General features: G+C 39.4%; 1 long non-coding RNA gene across 1 annotated transcript in view; it reads left to right on the plus strand.

Moving 5' to 3' along the window:
• LOC132520624 (uncharacterized) overlaps window positions 1–18961 on the plus strand; it is a 31628-nt gene that overhangs the window by 8624 nt on the left and 4043 nt on the right. Inside the window, exon 2 of the long non-coding RNA XR_009540586.1 lies at window positions 3456–3587. This is a non-coding gene — a long non-coding RNA (uncharacterized LOC132520624). The remainder of the gene's footprint in view (window positions 1–3455; window positions 3588–18961) is intronic.

Raw genomic sequence — 18961 nt, forward strand, 5'->3', positions numbered from 1 at the left:
GCATTCCCTGAGGTGCTCTAGGAATCGTGGAGGGTCTTCCGTTGGCTCCTGATTGATTTCCTTTATCTTATTCCAACTGACAGGTTTCTTTACTGCTGCCTGGATTCCCTTTAGGATTTTATTTTTATAATGGGTCAGCCTGTGTCTTCACCTCCTTCTCCATTGTCTGGGTGGTCCCAGTTGGGTTTGTTATCTGGGATCACTTTCCCTGGTCTGAAAATAGCATGACCTGCATTGTTTCTGTTCTCTTTGTCTGGTCTTTTCTTCCCCTGTTAGGAGTACATTGAGGAGGCCCTGGGCGTGAGCCCAGGTAGGTTCATGGGTCTGAAAGATTCTCCTAATCAGGTTCAGGAACTCCTCTGGATCTTCCCTCAACCCCTTACTATGGTTGTTATACAGGTTAGAAGTGGTAAATTGTTGTATACCTGGCTGAACACTCCTTCTCCTTCTCCTGCCTCAAAGGGAGTACTTTTCCTGATAGGCTGTTGGACTGTGGCTGATAATTAGTCCTGCTTAGTGTAGACGGCTCTTCGGGCCTGTGGCCCAAATCAGGGTATATTATCTCAGTGGAGGAGAGCTACATCCCTCTTTTTTTTTTTTTTTTTTTTTGCGGTAGGCGGGCCTCTCACTGCTGTGGCCTCTCCCATTGCGGAGCACAGGCTCCGGACGCGCAGGCTCAGCGGCCATGGCTCACGGGCCTAGCCGCTCTGCGGCATGTGGGATCTTCCTGGACCAGGGCACGAACCCGCGTCCCCTGCATCGGCAGGCGGACTTTCAACCACTGCGCCACCAGGGAAGCCCGAGCCACATCCCTTTTGAAGGCCTTTGTTCTGATAGAAAGCTATAAAAAACTGGACATAGGGAATTTTATCCAATTTATTTTGTCTCTGGCATAGCAGGTCCAATTTTAAAATGGTGTTGTAATTTAGAGACCCATCAATGGGCCAACTTCCCCCATCTCTCAGCCAGATTGGGGCCAGGCTGTCCAACTACCGATGAGGGTAGTTGGAGTGATTTGTTGGCATGCAAATGCCACAAGATTTGACCCTAATAAGATTTTTGGTTCAGGAAATTTGGAACCAGCACCAAAATGTTAATGGATTTCATAAAAGACCAAAATAGGAGGCATCCAAATAGCATGGACTCTGCTGTAACTGGGGGTCTCCCTTGAACTTGTAAGGGCCTGTGCTTGGGATAGTGAGTCCCTCCTCAGTCGGAATATCCCACGGCAGGTTAGATGGGACTGCCTCTGGGCCAGAGCAACTTAGCCACATTAGTTCCTGACCAGCTTGGTCCATTAGGGAGTGGCACAGCTGTCTGAGGAGGGGGTCTTCTCTTTCCTCCTTTCGGCCGAAGAGGAGGAGTTTTCAAACTTCTCGCCAGGTGAGAGTTAAAACATGAGGGATTTCCATGGGATACTCCCCAGATTGCTGGGGAGGAGAGCCTGTGGAACCCCAGTTGATAAAGAATCACCCAAGGTTCATCTCACAAGCAGTGGGTGTTTCCTGTACTTGCCAGCAGCTCACAGGGCTTCCTGATAATGGGGTTCCTGGTCTTGTGAGCAGCTCACAGAGCTGCCCTGCACTTCAGAGAAGCTAGAGCTGACTGGAAGAGGTCAACCAGCTGCATACCTACCTTTGGACCCTTTCACAGTCAGGCGTCCCTGGTGCTTTCCCCTGAACTTGGATCAAGTGTCCTTCCTCCGTTTTGTCATGTAGTCCTTATTACCTGGCCCTTTACCCAATCTTGCCTATAGGCCCTTGGGGCTGGCCACTTTCTTTTACCAAACCTAAAGTGACTATCAAGAATGCTACTGTTGACCCCTGGAGGTTGGCGAGGAGAGCATAAAGCCCTGGTGCAGCTGCTACTACTGCCTTGTAGAGGGGTCAAGAGGATAGCACTACTGGTGAGCCAGAGGGCAAGTCTGCCGTCCCTCCCTCTTGTCCACAGGTCCCCACTGTTCCCAGGCATCCGGTACCGCAGGAAGGCCATCCAGAGGCAATGGACAGTGAGTTTCAGTCTTTGATCCCCAACAGTGCCACAGTATGATTCACTCAAGGGGGCACAGTCCAGATATCTCTGGGGGCCAGGCTATGTGGACACCATACCTGGGTATTGGGTTGCTGGGCAGAGTTGCTCTGAATTTGGCTGAAGGCTGCTGCCTTTCTGCCCTGTCAGAGTTACTCAAAAATCAGAGTCAATCATTCTCACACAAAACTCCCAAAGCCCCCGCTGTCCTCCCACTGAAGCCAGGATGAGCCCAGAGACTAGTGAATAGGTACAAGCAAAAAGGCCACCGTCTGTCTCTTTGTGGCAGACAAAATTTTGTTACCACCCTTTCGAGTTGGGTGCCAACAAAGGTCCTCCTGCCCAGTGTCATTTGAGCCAGTAGAACAAGACCGACTTTGGTTCAGAAGCAAAGGAAAGCTTTATTCTTTGATCAAAAGATGGAGGGGCTTCCCTGGTGGCGCAGTGATTGAGAGTCCGCCTGCCGATGCAGGGGACACGGGTTCGTGCCCCGGTCCGGGAGGATCCCACATGCCGCGGAGCGGCTGGGCCCGTGAGCCACGGCCACTGAGCCTGTGCGTCCGGAGCCTGTGCTCCGCGACGGGAGAGGCCACAGCAGTGCGAGGCCCGCGTACCACACACACACACACAAAAGATGGAGAGGTGTGAGCTTATGTTCTGGAGCCTACCCTTTCCCTGAAAGGCCGTAGGTGGGGCTGCTTTATAGGATTCTTGTCAGTGGGGAGGGGAGGTGGAGTTCTTGCAGGTCAGTTGCAGCGGTGCCGCTCCCTGCTCTCCACATAGCAGCGCTGGGTGCATGCAGCATCTCTGCACATGGCCCACTAAGCTGGAGTGTTGGGTGCAGCCATTTCGCGCTAGGAATTCTGGTCTGAAGTGCTGGGTGCAAGGCCTCTGAATGTGGCACCCTATGAACAGGTGAAACTAGACTAAGCGCAAAGGAAAAAGAATGGTTAGAGTTTATTACCCAGATTCTATTTTTATTCCCTGGGAAAGTTCTGCCTGTGCCTGTGATACAAAGTGACTGAGATAAATGTTGGTGGCTGGTCTAGATATCTCTGGTGATGAGTTGGAAGTATGGAAGTGTTTTATAACAGTTCTTGGGAGGTCAGAGCTGCAAAATTAAATGTCTTAATTTTATTGCTAAGGAACGAAGAATCAGCAGATGTGATGTATCCAGTATTTTATGATAAATAAATTTTGATAGTCCTTAGGACTAGAACTTGTAGTGGTGATTCCAAATCTGAAAACTAACTGCTAGACCTAAATCCCCCATAGCAGTGGAGGAGCGTCTGTATTTATCGTACCTCCTCTAGTGTACAGTTTTCACCTGAGCACTGCACCTAATTTCCCAGAGTGAGGAGGAAAGAAGGAAAGGCTTTGTGGGACAACTGAGTCATTTTTCATTTTGACTTTCCCTCTTCTTTCAGTACCGTTTTAAAAGGAGGTGTTATCATCAAACACAGAACCTGCTTCGTTCACAACCGCACCCCTTTTCTGGCCTCCTCTTCCCACCTGTACTCATGTGGGCTCTCTACCTGCTGAGTCATCGCGGCATGGCGGTGAGTCCGTTTGTGGCTTTCCTTTATTCCAAAATGTAAATTAAGCACTAGCTATTATTTAATTGAATCCTGAGTCACCAGTGGGCATTTTTGTTTTCCTTTCTGTATAATTTCCATATCTATACATATATTAATGTCGAAAAAATTAATCAGTATATCTAAGAAAGAAATGGAAAACGTTCTCTGAGTCAAATTGAGGACTATAACCTGGAAACAGCATCTCAGAATGCTCCCAGAACTGTTCCGCCCATTAGAAGTCAAGGCAGAGTTATGTAAGTTTTTTGAGACAGAGGGCTGTACAATAAATGACATTGACAGTTTACACAATCCAGATCTAAGTGTCATTGTGGCCCCTTACCAGATCAGGAAGGGAGTTGTCTTTTAAGGAGTTGTCTTGTTGATGCTCGGAGGATGTCGCTCCTTATGGTTTGGCAGGCATTTCTGCCCACGGCGGAGGTTCAGCTGATGCAGAATGCAGGCACACAATGCACAGTAGGAGGAAGAGAGGAGGCCAAAGGGAAGAAAAAGTTTGTTATGTTTAAATTTTTCTTGTCTTGCTGTGAACTATGAATTTTATTTCACATTAGTCTGTCTTACACATACAACACAAGTGCCAGTGAAATTTCCCCGTTTTAAATCCTTGACTTTACCCACAACAGCACTATGTCTTTTCACTTCTTCCTTCCTGTTATGAAGAAAATGATCATGAACTGAAGTGCTTGAGGTCCAACATGTCCATAATGAAGAGAGTGGACTGTAACACAGTCCAGCCACATGGCATGTATCTCTGTGTGTGTGTGCGCGCGCACGTGTATGTGCACATGCGTGCATGCCCGAACATGTGAGTGTGGTGATGGTGATACCTCCTTTCTCAGACTTCGTGGTTCCACAAAGAGGGACAAGAATCAGCATGTTGCTCCTCCCCTGCCTCCACCTCCTCAGAGGAGGATTGCCTTTGCTTAATGCTGAGTTTGGGGTAAGGAGCTGGGAATGAATACCTCATCTCTTTCCTCCTTTCCTTTGTCTTGGGATTTGCTTGCCAGCTGAGAACTCTTCATTCTGCCCTCCATGTCACCAGCTGGACAGGGGCTGACTCTGCTCCCCTCCCCTCTCCCTGCCCAGCTCTGAGGGACAGTCCAATTCTGAGGTTGAGTATTAGGAAGACTGTGGTCGCCATATGTCCATGCCACATCCATCATAAGGGTGATTTTTTTTTTTTTCTCTGAATAGCTGTACTCTTCTGCCTATTTCAGCTATAGAAACTGGGAGAGGAAAAACAGCATAATTTGCTCACCTTCTCAGACACCCAACAAAATAGGCTCATTTTTAGTGATTAGAGATTTGGATGACATTACTCAGCCACTTGTTTTGGAGAAGCTCAGAGTAAAACCTGTTGAAAGTGGACTGTATTTGGTGAGAAGCCTGTGAATTTGAAATTCTGATTTTAGGTGCAAGGTTTATAATTTAGATATGACTGAACCTCTTTGTTTTTTCTTGCTACCACAAATATGAGAAAAACCATACTGACCTGATTTTTTAAGAGAGCATTGTGAGTAGTAACCTGAAATTACCAGGTATAGGTACTTCAATCCGTTTCTTAAAATTTTCTCTGCCCCTGTTTCCTTATCTGTGATATAGGAATAATAGTAATTCACAAAATTGTAGAGAGGATTAAATTAAATGAAAAAAATGTATATGAGAAACCTGGCCCATCATAGGCAGTACGTGGTCCATCATAGGCATTCGATAAATATTTAATAAACACCTATGCTGTGGTAGGTGCTGTGTCATAAAAAACTGTTCTTTATGAATCAGTGAACTCAATGACCCACCATTTTGCTGTCCAAGATAGAACCATTTAAAAAGAGGGAATGAGAAATCAGTCTGTTACTGGCGACCTCATATTTTTCCCTTCTGTCTATTCCCTAAATGTATCTTTTTATTTTTAATTCAACCAATGCCATTTTGATCCTGTAAAATCTCTTTCTCGATGTTTCTAATCAATGGACTTTCCTTTAAAAATTGTTCATATTGCCTTAAGAAAGAGAGAAATCCAGAAGTCTGCTGCCAAGTAGGTCTCTTGGTGGCATCCAGACTGACCCCAGGGCAGGGGGGACAGGGTGGGAAGGCTGGAGGTTGGCTTGCCTCATGTTGCCAGACTAGTCTAAACTGAGTTTGAGGCACAAAATGAGAGGTAGCAATGTTTCAAGACAACCTCAAAATTTTCTTTCCTATCTGTCTGGAAGGTAAAACAAGTTTCACCAAACTTGTTTAATTTTTTGATATTCCTGTGGGGCAACCAGAATTTCTGTTTGTAAGTGCTCATGAGCCGGGAGCACGGGAGTTGGAGTTGGTTCCCTGACTCTTTATCATCCTTCCTGCTTCACAATGGCTCTGTCAAGTTGGTTCTTCCCGGGAATGTGCTGAAGAAGAGGGAAGGCTACCACATAAAGTCAATCCACAAATTTACCATCTCTCACAGGCCTGTCTCCCTCCCAGAACTGGTAGATCCCAGTAATCTCCTACAAGGGTCATGGTTTAAGAAGAAAAAGAAAAAAGGAGAAGGAATTCTTTCTCATTTTTAAAGATCTGGGCCTACTGGATTTGTATGCTTTTACATTGGTTAAGAGACCTCTCTTCTCTGTGCAAAAGGAGGACGATTCTAAAAAAAAGAAATTTTCTCTCTCTCTGTGTGGCCTTAGGAAGGCTTGTCCAACACAAGTAAGACAGTCTGGGGTTTGGCTTGGTGAGGTGATGGAGGGAGCCCTGGGCAGAAGGCTCTGGTTTTGCTCTGTCGTTAACCATCTGTAAGAGAGCCCCTGGGCTTAACTGAAGGGACTAAACTCAATGATATCTTTTTTTTATAATAAACTTATTTATTTTTTATTTATTTTTATTTTATTTTTGTCTGTGTTGGGTCTTCATTGCTGTGCGCGGGCTTTCTCTAGTTGCCACGAGCGGAGCTACTGTTCCGTTGCCATGTGCAAGCTTTTCGTCGTGGTGGCTTCTCTTGTTGCGGAGCACGGGCTCTAGGTGTGCGGGCTTTGGTAGTTGTGGCTCGAGGGCTCTAGAGCTCAGACTCAGTAGTTCTGGCGAACAGGCTTAGTCGCTCCGTGGCATGTGGGATCTTCCGGGACCAGGGCTCGAACCCCTGTCCCCTGCATTGGCAGGTGGATTCTTCACCACTGTGCCACCAGGGAAGCCCCCTAGACTCCATGATATCTTAATTCCATTCCAATTTCAATATTAGAAAAAGTATACCTTATGTGTCAGAAGGGGGATTTAATTAACTTTCAGATTTCTGAATTAAAAAAAATACTCCCTGTTGTATTAAATGTTAAATACTCTATTATATACCATGTTCATAAGGTAAACCCGCTTTTATATGCTTATTAAGGTTGAAACTTTTTAAAAAATCACTTATTATCCAATAGTTGGTTATTAACAACTTAAATATTTACCTATTTAATTGAGAATAGTCACATGTCATGCAAAAAATTTAAGAGTTGGAGATTCTTCCTTTATTAATGTCTGCTTCAGGTATTAGAAACATAAAAGTATTCTAAGACCAGGAAAATTTCAAGGTCATTTAAACTGCATTTTATTGGATCAAAGATACAAATTTTTTGCCTCATATTTTAATATCACTGAAATTGGAATTCATCTTACAATAGATGGCATCTTAGCATTGTATCATAGATTAATTGGTGATGCTTTTCTTTTCTTAATAATACTTGCAGTTAATGACATCCTAGTTTTATTGAAATACAGTAAATATTAATTTACCAAATCAATACCAAAATTTAAGACTAGCTTTCTCGTCTTATATAAATGCATTACACATATTAATCCTTAAGCATAAATCCAAATTTCATGAAACTAATATATCCTAACATGATCATTTTAAATACACAGAGCTATATTGAGCATTTTTCATTCAGTGAAAGTTCCAACTTGAACCTAAGCTGGGATTTAACATGTCCGGGCATGTTGAGTGAACCTGAGCCTGCATATGAGATGTTGACATATATGAATCGATTCGTATGGGTGCTTTCAAAGGAAGAAGAAAGTTCTGTTTTGGTGTCTGCAACTGGACACAGGTGTATCAGTTGGGTTCTCTAGGAAGCAGCACTGAGAAGGAGTTGGAAGTACAGTTTATTGGAGAAGCATCCATGAAAGATAAAAGTAAGAAGAATTGTATTGAGCAGGGAAAGCCTTCAGATCTGACAAAGTCTTGGCCAACCCACCAGGGAGCTCTGGAGCAAAGATTATCTATTAGATTGTGTCCCCTACTGAGCAGAATGTCCTGGTTAGGGCTGCCCAAATAGAGCATAGTCTCTGCTTGAAAGCTGAGGTGGATTCTGAACATGCTACAGCTGGAGACTCAGCAAGCTGCACTCCTTGCAGGTAAAATATAAGATCTTTCTTGATGGGGAAATCTGAGAACTGCCCAGGATAGCACAGTGTCTATCTTAGGTAGCAGTTCTGATCCAAGGACTCATGTCTGAATCCTGTAGTGAGAGTTGTGTCTACAACTATGTAGGGTCTGAGATTTTACCCTACTTGCAAACGAACAACTTAGCCTGGCACAGTGTCATGGACACTGACAGAAGACATGAGACTCCTTGGTTAGAGACAGAGGACATTATTACTCGTGGCACAGTAGATATCATGGTTGCATGTTTCCACAGGGTGATGCAAAGAGGGCTAAATGATGTCTGTGCATGCAGTGGGATGTGTTACAGAGGGAGACCTCAAGCCTAGGGAATCTGAGTCTGTTATAATTGCACAGAGCCTGCCTGATTTTTGCCTTTGCCCCAGAGAACAGTAAACAAATTTGCCCTTTGCTCCAGAGGCAGACACTCTATCTTCCACAGCTTTTGGCTATGCAAACATCCTTAAAAAGCTAATCCAGAACAAAGGCAGCCACTGTCTCTGCTCACAAGATGTGCAGAAATGTGAGAGACCCAAGGGGAATTGTCTCCAAAAAGGTACTCCAAGCAGAAGCTTAAGGGAGTATTTTCATAAGTGACTCTGGAAGATAAGGGGCACAAAGTAGAGACAACTCTGCCTGGTTCTAAAGTGATGTGTTGGCACATAGTAGGGAGAAGGACATTCTTCCTACTTCTTGCAACAAAAGCAACTTCAGCTCAAAGAGAATTATAGGGGAGGCCATGCCATGTAGGCACCTGGAGGGTTTGCAGTTAGAGGAGCACTGAGAAGCAGCATTATCGACATGAATATCAGCTCTCTCACTGACTTCCTCTCTCAGTGTTTGCCTGTAGTGAGTCAGGCCACAGCCTGAAAACAATAAGACTGTGAAAATTGTGGAGATACTCTTTCAGGACCTTTAGAGATAGTTGGGCAGGGTTACAAGGGCTGACTTTCATGAGACTGATTTCTGTTGCCTCTGCAGGTGAGAATAAGAGACAGAAATCTGAGATGTGATCATTACTATTATCCTGCTAGTACCCAAATGCTGGGGAGACTTGCTTAAAGAAAGTCAGGTCATACCAGTCATGCTTATTCAGTAGTTCTCATGAGCTCTTTGATATATGAATGACTATATTTAGTAACTCTTTTCAGCCTAATTATAGTTGGCAGTGTGTCTGTTTCCATTTTTGGTCCTTAACCCTCCTTTCTCCAGAATGCCTAAGGAAAGACTGAATAAGCAAATAATTTCATCTGGGTTAAAAAAAAAATAAAGATTTAGAATTAATGAAGGAAGTTCTCATTCATTTTCAAAGCTCAATTTCAATATTTGTCAGTATTTCAATATTGAAATATTTTTGATATTTATCTCTTCCTTGAAGCTGGTTTATTCCAGATCACTGTGGTCTCTTCCTCCTTCAACTCATATAACTAATTGTAGGAATGGCAAAACTGTTTCATCACATATACTTAATCACTCAACTGGGAGTGAGTAGCAGGAGTACTTTGTTGAGAACTGTGAGATCATGTCCCAACTCCTGGGAAAGGCAGCCGCGAGCAACGTGGTTCATGACTTTGGCACAGAGGGGTTGCAGATGCATGGTATATATTTAATGACACTCGCCCAACTAGTTTTTTCAAAGCTTTTCCACAGAAGACAGTTTGGTTTCGGTTATTTATTTACACAGAGCAATGAAATGTCATGAAACAAGTTTTCTTTTTCCAAACAAGTTTTGAAAATGTTGCAAAGTATGAAACTCTTGAGAATTCACAATGACCATTGCCATAACAAAGACTAAAAGAAATTGAGCATTAAAGAAAGCTGCTTGAAATATGTAATCTAGAATCTTCAAAAAAATTTTTTACTCCATAATATCCTAACAAACTAGTCATTATATAACACTCTGTGATAAGTTTTTTTAATTCTCTTGTGTAGAAATATAATTCTTGAATTATTTACTTTTTTGTGTGTTTGTTTCTCACTGCGGCTGAACTATAAACCTGTTGAGAACAGAGGTTATGTCCTAAAATTCTTGAATACGTCACAGACTTAAATCAATGCCATGTACATAGTTAGAGTTCAACATGTATCTTTTTGATGTCTTAAATAAGTTCACCATGGTAATAACGATGGTTATAGATACTTCACCAATTCACTGGTGTATTTCCAGGGCTTAGCATGTTGTTAGAACTGAATTAAAATGTATTGCAGGTTAGAATTGTGTGCTAAGGCAGGTGAAGATGCTAAGATAAATCAGTTCTTGAAATAAAGGAGCCTTGAAGTTTTTGAGGCAATTAAAATTTTTTATTTATTTTAATTTTTTTCCAATCTTATTGAGATATAATTGACATATAACACTGTGTAAGTTTAAGGTGTAAAATGTGGTGATTTGATACACATATATTGTGAAATATTTATCATAATAAGGTTAATTAAAACATCCTTCACCTCACTTAATTTCCATTTTGTTGTTACTGCTGTAGCTGTGGTGAGAGCATTAAAGCTGTACTCTCGTGTCAACTTTCAGGTATATGATCCAGTGTTGTTAACTGTGGTCACCACGCAGTACCTTAGATCCCTGAAACTTACTTATCTTAAAACTGAAAGTTTGTACCCATTGTCCAGCATCTCCCCGTTTTCCCCACTTTTCTGCCCTTGGCAACTACCATTCTACTCTCTATTTCTGTGTGGTTGGTGTTTTTAGATTCCATATGTAAGTAAGATCGTATGGTATTTGTCTTCTTCTGTCTGACTTATTTCACTCAGCATAATGTTGAGCCAACTTTTAAATAAAGGTAGTGGGCTCATGTTGCAGCAGAAGAGAATGAGGTAAGAATACAGAGAAGAACCTGACAGTGAGTTTGGCTCCCCTGGAACTGGGTATCTGAGAGGGGCATCCCATCCGGACCGAACTAGCAGTTTACTTGGATGCTTATGAAGCAGTATAGCAGTGGTGAAGTGCGTTTTCCTGGTTCGACTGCCTAAGCTTAAGAACTAGCTCTGCTACTTGCTAGCTTGCTAGATTAACCTCAAGTTAATCTCCAGTGCCTATCTAGAAAATGGAATAAAAAGAATGCCTACCTTGTAGGGTTATTGTGAACATTAAATAAGATATTTAAAGAATTTTCACAGTGTCTGTTGCATGTAGTGGGCAGAAATAAATACAAGTAATCTATCTTGCTAGGGTAGATTAAAAAAAACCACAGAAAGCTCTTTGAACTTTTGAATAGCAATGTAGTATAAGTCTTTTTTCCTTGATGTTTTCAGATGTCTCTTTTTTCTCAATTTTTACACTCTTCTTATATGCTATGTCTTGTATAGCAGTATGATCAGTCAAATTTCTACAATAAATTAAAGTCAGCTTGTAATGTATGATTTTACTTCAGGGCAAAAACCATATCCTACACTTTTTTGTATCACTTGCTGAGCCAGCACAGTACTTCCTACTAGTTATACGCTCAATAAATGATTATTAAACATTACATTGAAATGTTTCAAAAATATATCCAACATTAAAAATAAATAACTTCCAAATATGATTGTGAATTAAGAGGTAACTGGTTCTTTTAAGTATGACAAGATATGTTAGCTGGCTAGATAGCTGAATTGCTGCTTTGTATATTTTCTTATAGGCATACTTTCTTAAAGCCTCTGTTATTTTAGATATTAACTATTTCAGTATAAATTTCTTGGAGCCTACTTTTAGAGTTGCTTCTGTTTTCCAACTCCCAAGCAATTAATTGCATATATAAATAGCCATTTTTCTCTTTTTTCTATTTAAAATTCATTATTTCCTTCAACAGTACCAATAATTCTTTCAAGTTTAATACTGTCAGGTTTAGAATTACGTATTTTAAGACAATTCCCCAATTGTGTTAGAAAAATATCACAGATGATTGTAACAAAGATTCTTAAACATCCCATTTGTTTCTCATTACTTCTGTTGGCTATTTAGGCTTTACTCAACTTAGACAAAGCATGGATTGAGCACCACTTAAGTTTTTTCATCTTCCCTCATAAGCCATGAGGTCTATTTTGGAGCTCGGCTGGAGGACTGTTCCTCACAACACTGTTATTCTTCCTGGACAAGAAAAACATAGCTAGGAAGAAATAACTTGATAAACCTCCTGGATCTTTACTGTGATTTAGGAACTTGTTATATCTGTAAACCTCATAGCAATCTTATGAGGCAAGTACTAACATTATTTTGCTGAGGAAGCGGAAGCCTAGGGAAGTTAAGAAATTTAGCCAAAGTTAAATGGCTAGTAACTAGTTGCACTGGGATTTAAGCCTAAAGGTCACTCTTATCCAAGTCTTAACACTACTCTTTGCCACCTTTTTCTTTTAATTTTTGGCTGCACCCTGTGGCATGTGGGACCTTAGTTCTGTGACCAGGAATCGAACCCACGGCCCCTGCATTGGAAGGCAGAGTCTTAACCACTGGACCACTGGGCAAGTCCTGGCCCTATGCCATCTTTTACCCATAACTTTTGACATGGTACAGATGGTCCCCAACTTACAATGTTGTGCTTGGACTTACAATTTTTTGATTTTACAATGATGCAAAGGTGATAACGCATTCAGTAGAAATCTGAATTTTGATCTTCTCCTGGGCTAGTAATATGCAGCCGGATACTGTCATGATGCTGGGCAGATGAATTTTGATCTTCTTCTGGGCTAGTAATATGCAGCCAGATACTCTCATGACGCCTTTGCCGCTCCCAGTCAGCCACGCCATCACGAGGATAGACAACCATTATATTACAACGATTCTGTTTTTCACTTTCAGTAGAGTATTCATTGTATTGAGTAGAGTATTGATTGAGATATTCAACACTTTATTATCAAATAGGCTTTGTATTGGATGATTTTGCCCAACTGTAAGCTAATGTAAGTGTTCTGAGCATGTTTAAGGTAGGCTAGGCTCAGCTGTAATGTTTAGCAGGGTAGGTGTATTAATGCATTTTCAACTTACAATTTTTTTGACTTACAATATTTTCAGCTTATCATGGGTTTATAGGGGTGTAACCCCATAGTAAGTCGAGGAAGATCTGTAGTATTATCCTTATAGTTAAAATATGAATGAATAAGCAACAGTAGGCCATTTTGGACTGCTCAAACTACCAGGACATTGAAATACCTCCCACTTTTCTTCATACACACTCCAACTCTCGAGTATGTTTAATCTTAAAAAGAAACAAAAATGTTTCACTGTAACTTTATAAAAGCTATAATTTGTTCTACAGACTTGAGTCTAGTTCTCCTGTTTTCACGTTCACTCAACACCTACTGAGAACTCCCATTCATGCTGAGTCAGCTAATAAGGTGCAGAGATAATTCTAAAGCTTATGAATAAGAAAATTGGGATGACTACCATGGTATAAATCTTTCTTTTAAAGCCAGAATTTGAGGTTTAAATAAATGGCTGTCTTGATTACCTACTGATCCCCCTGTGAGAGAAAGTATATCTTTGACTCATCTGTGTCTTATTAGTCATCTATAAAACAACTAGAACATAATGAAGAAGGGGAAGAATTATTTTGTTTATGCTATAAAGTATTTCAAAAACATGTATTTGTCATTATCAAAAGTGTGTACTTTTATTCACTATTAGTTTTCTGAGAATGTTATTGTTGTCAAAAAGCTCACAAAATGATAACTTGGAAGAAAGAAGGCAGAGGCTTTTGCTCTGGACTTTCCACCATATGATAAGAAGATTCTGCATAAACCTTGTTAAGAAAATTTTCTTGTATCACTGAGCTTGTGGGAAGAAAGGAAAATCTCCAAGAGCCCCAAACATACAAACACATGAAGAAGAAAGCAGAAAAAATAATCTATGACGTAAAATTGGAGGAATGAGTAAGCATCTGTGAAAAAGCAGGGTTACACTGGTTGTAATGTGAGAGCTAAGATAAGGAGACTAAGACTTAGGTATGTAACAAAGTTGAGTGGATGATACCAAGACTCCCAGATTAAGCTGTGGATCTTGGAACGGGCTAGAGTGTTCTCAAGTCAGTAGTGCTAACTGGGTCTCAGAAGAAACAAATTTAATTCTTTTCTGGATGATAGTATATTCAATTTAGGCTCCTGTGTTTTTCCAAAATATTGGAGAGCAGGGCCTATTAAGAAAGGTGAGAAGTGGTAGAATCCTCCTGCTCTGAGTTGAGACCCTTTTGATTTAGTGTTCCCTTTTCTCTTTCTTACCTTCTTTTCTTCTTTTTTTATAGTACCATAGCTACACTCTAGAAGTAGTAGTGAGTGGGAAATGAAGCAAACCCTTGCAGGGACTGAAACCTAGCTTGAAATAATTTCAGTTTCTAAAATTGCATTAAAGTGACCCCAGATTGTTAAAGCTCTTAACCACTTGCCAAAAGACATATCAAATCTCTCTTTGGGAAGATAATATAGGCCTAAATTTAATTCTAAAAATTTTTATATATAATATCTGGCACTCAAGAAAATAACTAATTAAAGGGCACATAAGTTTATAAGAGACTATGATCAAAATTTAAGAGAAACAATAAATAATGGAATAGATCCACAATGGATCCAGAAAATGGAGATACCAGATACAGATTTTAAAGTAACTGTGCTGACTATGTTCAAGAGAATTTTAACAGAGAATGAAATGGAAACTCTAGAACTAAACACATTTTTTAAAAATCCCTGAAAATAATTCAATAAGGAGTATTAAACTTACTCTGGACATCAGATTAAATCCAGCAGAAGAGAGAATTAATGAATCAGAAGATAGTTTGAAGAAAATTTTTTTTTTTTTTTTTTCCGGTACGCGGGCCTCTCACTCTTGTGGCCTCTCCCGTTGGCGGAGCACAGGCTCCGGACGCGCAGGCTCAGCAGCCATGGCTCAAGGGCCCAGCCACTCTGCGGCATGTGGGATCCTCCCGGACCAGGGCACGAACCCATGTCCCCAGCATTGGCAGGCAGACTCTCAACCACTGCACCACCAGGGAAGCCCGAAAATATTTTTTTAAAGATAGAAATAGATAAAATATTTGGGGATGCTGAGGGGATAGTCTGAGAAATATTTAACATATGGATAATTAGAGTTCCTGGAGGACAGGAGAAAGAAAATAAAGCAGAAGTATGTTTGAAGTGATAATGGACTTTTAATTTTTCAAAAATGATTAAATACATCAAGCCACAGATTCAAGGTACTTTATGAAACCCAGGTAGGGTAAATAAAAGCAAAATCACGCATAGGCACATCATAGTAAAACTGGTGAACTACAAAGACAGAGAAATACTTAAAAGCAGCCAGAAAAAAGCTTTTTGTAACCCCCAAAGGAATAAAAATAGGATTAACTCTCTAAACTCGTGGTATGTAGCTAAAGCCATGTTGAGAGAAATTTTTGGCTATAGATACATATACTAGAAAAGAAGAAAGATTAATGAGTTAAATAGAAGCATGGACGCTAGAGGACAGTGAAGTAACTGCTGAAAGAAAATGACTGCTAATCTAGAATCCTATTTCCAGTGAAAATTTTCTTTATGAATGAAAGTGAAGTAAAAGCATTTTCCATACAACCCAAAACTGAGAATATTCATCATTAGCAGCTTCACGCTAAAAGAAATACTAAAGCATGTCCTTCAGTAGGAAAGGGGGAATGATTCCAGACAGATGATTGGAAATGCAAGAAAAAGTAAAGAGCACCAGAAAGAGTAAATATGTAGGTAAACCTAAAGAAATGGTTACTGTTAAAATAATAATAATAACAATATTATTATCTTTGGATTTTAAAATATGTAGAGTTAAAACGTGATAACAGTGTCATAAAAATCTGGAGCGGTAGATATGAGGTCCTGTATTGTCTTGGAAGAAGTAAAAGTACTAAATTATGTTAGACTCTGTTAAATCAAGAATCTGTGTTTTAATCTCTCAGGATAACCCCTATCCCAATAAAAAAAGAACAGTAAAGAGGGTATAACTCAAATAGTCAATTATTCAAAGAAAGTAAGAAAAATCAACACCAAATAGTGACATTTTTAGCTTCTCTGTGATGAGAGAAAATTTACTAAAAGTTAATATGTGCTACACCAGAAAGCATGTCTCAACACATTTAAAGGGATTAAAATAACATAGAGTATGCTCACTGACCATAGTGGAATTAAGATAAAAGTCAATAAAGTAAGTAGAAAATTCCCTAAAATGTTTGGTAAACAAACAGTATGCCTCTAAGTAATCTGTGAGTCAAAGAAGAAATTGCAATGGAAATTAGGAAACATTTTTACATGTTAAAAAAAAATACTACCTGTCAAGCTCATGGCATGTAGCCATACTGAAAGACAAATTTTTAGTTTTAAATACATATATTAGAAGAGAAGAAAGGTTAAATGAGTTAAGCATCTATCTCAAGAAGTTACAAAAAAATAGCAAATGAATTCTGAAGAGAGTACAGGGAGGATAGAAATCTTAAAGAGAAGAAAAGAAATCAGTGGTAGATTTAAAAAAAATGATAAAGATCAACAAAACCAAGAAGTGATACTTTGGGAAGAATAATAAAATTGACAAACCCATTATGAGACTGATCAAGGAATAAAAATGCAAAGAGAGCGAGAAAGCAGAGATACTTAACACTAGAAATGAAAAGGTGGTGTTTCCACGGATCCTGTGTATCCAGCTTCATGCCAATAAATTTGAAAATTTACATGAAATTAACAAAGTCCTAGAAAAACATAATATTAAAACTGACATAAGAAAAAATAGAAAATTTGAACATTCTTGAATAAAGGTATTTGCCAGTGAATTTTTTTAAATACTTAGGAAAAAAGTGCAAATTCTATAATTTTTTCTGGAGAATAAAACAGGAGGAAACACTTCCCAGCTTACTTTATGAGGGAAGTATAATTTTCATAATAAAATTTTTAAAAGGATTTGCAAAATGAAAACTATAGGCCGAACTGACTCAATTGTGAAAGTCCTAAACGTTCAATTAGGAAATTGAATCAAGCAATATATAAAAAGTGTAAAATATTGACCTAGTTTGATACAGAATATATACAGCATATTCCAAAACAAACAAATCAAACAAAACAAACTACAGCAAGCATCATATTCAATGGTATAATGTTTCTCTCTGAGATAGGAAGGATACTAGTTGTCATCACTTAAGTCAACATTTTGCTATAGGTCCTAGCCAGTGCAGTAAATCAGGAAAAGGAATAAAAATATTATAATTGGAAAGGAAAGAAAACATCATTATTCATATACAATATAATTTTGTACTTAGAATATCCAAAAGAATCACTGATAAATTATTAGAATTAATAAATGATTTTAGAAGATTTGCTGCATGCAAGGTCAATATGAAAACATCACTTATATTTTTATGTATCAGCAATGAGTTAGAAAATAAAAGAAAATAACAATTGCAGGAGCTTTAAAAAGAACACAACAGGGACGTCCCTGGTGGTGTAGTGGTTAAGAATCTGCCTGCCAATACAGGGGACACAGGTTTGAGCCCTGGTCCGGGAAGACCCCACATGCCTCAGAGCAACTAAGCCCATGTGCCACAACTACTGAGCCTGTGCTCTAGAGCCCGTGAGCCACAACTACTGAGCCCACGTGCCACAATTACTGAAGCCTGCATGCCTAGAGCCTGTGTTCCCCAAGAGAAGCCACTGCAATGAGAAGCCCGTGCACCACAACGAAGAGCAGCCCCCCGCTCGCCACAGCTAGAGAAAGCCCGTGCGCAGCAACGAAGACCCAACATAGTAAAAAAAAAAACACACAAAAAAACAAAAAAAACAACAAATACCTAGGAATAAATATGACAAAAGTTGTACAAGACCACTATGCAAAAAAACAGTAAAAAATAAAGAGAAAAAAAAATTTAAGGCCTAAGTTAGTAGAAAAATATGCCATATTCATGGCTTGAGTCAATATTTTAAAGATGTCCATTCTCCCCAGTATGAGCCACTGAATTCAGTGCAATCCCAATGAAAATTCTGACTTATTTTTATGTGGAAATCAACAAGTAGATTCTAAAATTAATGCAAAGAGCCAAGAGTCAAGAATAATCAATTATCTTGAAGAAGAAAAAGATTAGAGAACTTGCTCTCTCTGATATAAAGCTTATTAGGAAGTTATAGTAATTTCAATGTGGTACTGGCACAAGGATGGATAAATAGCCAAAGATAACAGATTAGTGCCCAGAAACAAACACACACATATATGTCTACTTGATTTCTGTTAAAGAAGGAACTACAGAACAGAAGGAAGAGGAAGATCTTTTTGATAAATGGTTCTGGGTCAACCAGATATCACCATAGGCAAAAGTGATACCTGATATCACATGCAAATATGAATTCCAGGTGGATGTTAGATCTTTTTGGAAATAATATAGAACATTTTCATGACCTTGAGGATAGTGATAGATTTCTTAAGCAGTGCACATAAAACATTAGTCATAAAAGATTGATACACCAGAGTGAGTACCTTAAAGTTAAGAACTTGCATTCATCCAAGGAGTGAGAAGGCAGGCCACAAAGTGGAAGAACATATTCATAACGCTTATAATCAACAAAAAGCTTATATTCAGAATGTATAAAGAATTCTTAGATATAAGATATAAAATTCTTAGATATGGATGAGAATAAGAGATGTTAAAAAAACAATATAAACAAAGAATTAGTAAAAATTAGCACATTAAATAAGGAGAAAGAATCAAACATTCAATAGAAATGACCATGTTAGTTTCTGAAATATTAATATTTCAGTTTCTGGAATATTAATAAAGTCAAATTTTGGCTACATTGATAAAGTAATTACATATAATATTATTAATGAAATTGATATAACTGGATTCTGTACAGAACAAACAGAGAATACAGTGAATAATTTTGTGCCAGTATATTGAAAACTGAGACAAAATGAATTTCATATAAATGACTTACCAAAACTAATTCAAGAAGAAATAGAAAG

This window comes from Lagenorhynchus albirostris, chromosome 5 (assembly GCF_949774975.1).
Source record: "Lagenorhynchus albirostris chromosome 5, mLagAlb1.1, whole genome shotgun sequence".
Lineage (NCBI taxonomy): Eukaryota > Metazoa > Chordata > Mammalia > Artiodactyla > Delphinidae > Lagenorhynchus > Lagenorhynchus albirostris.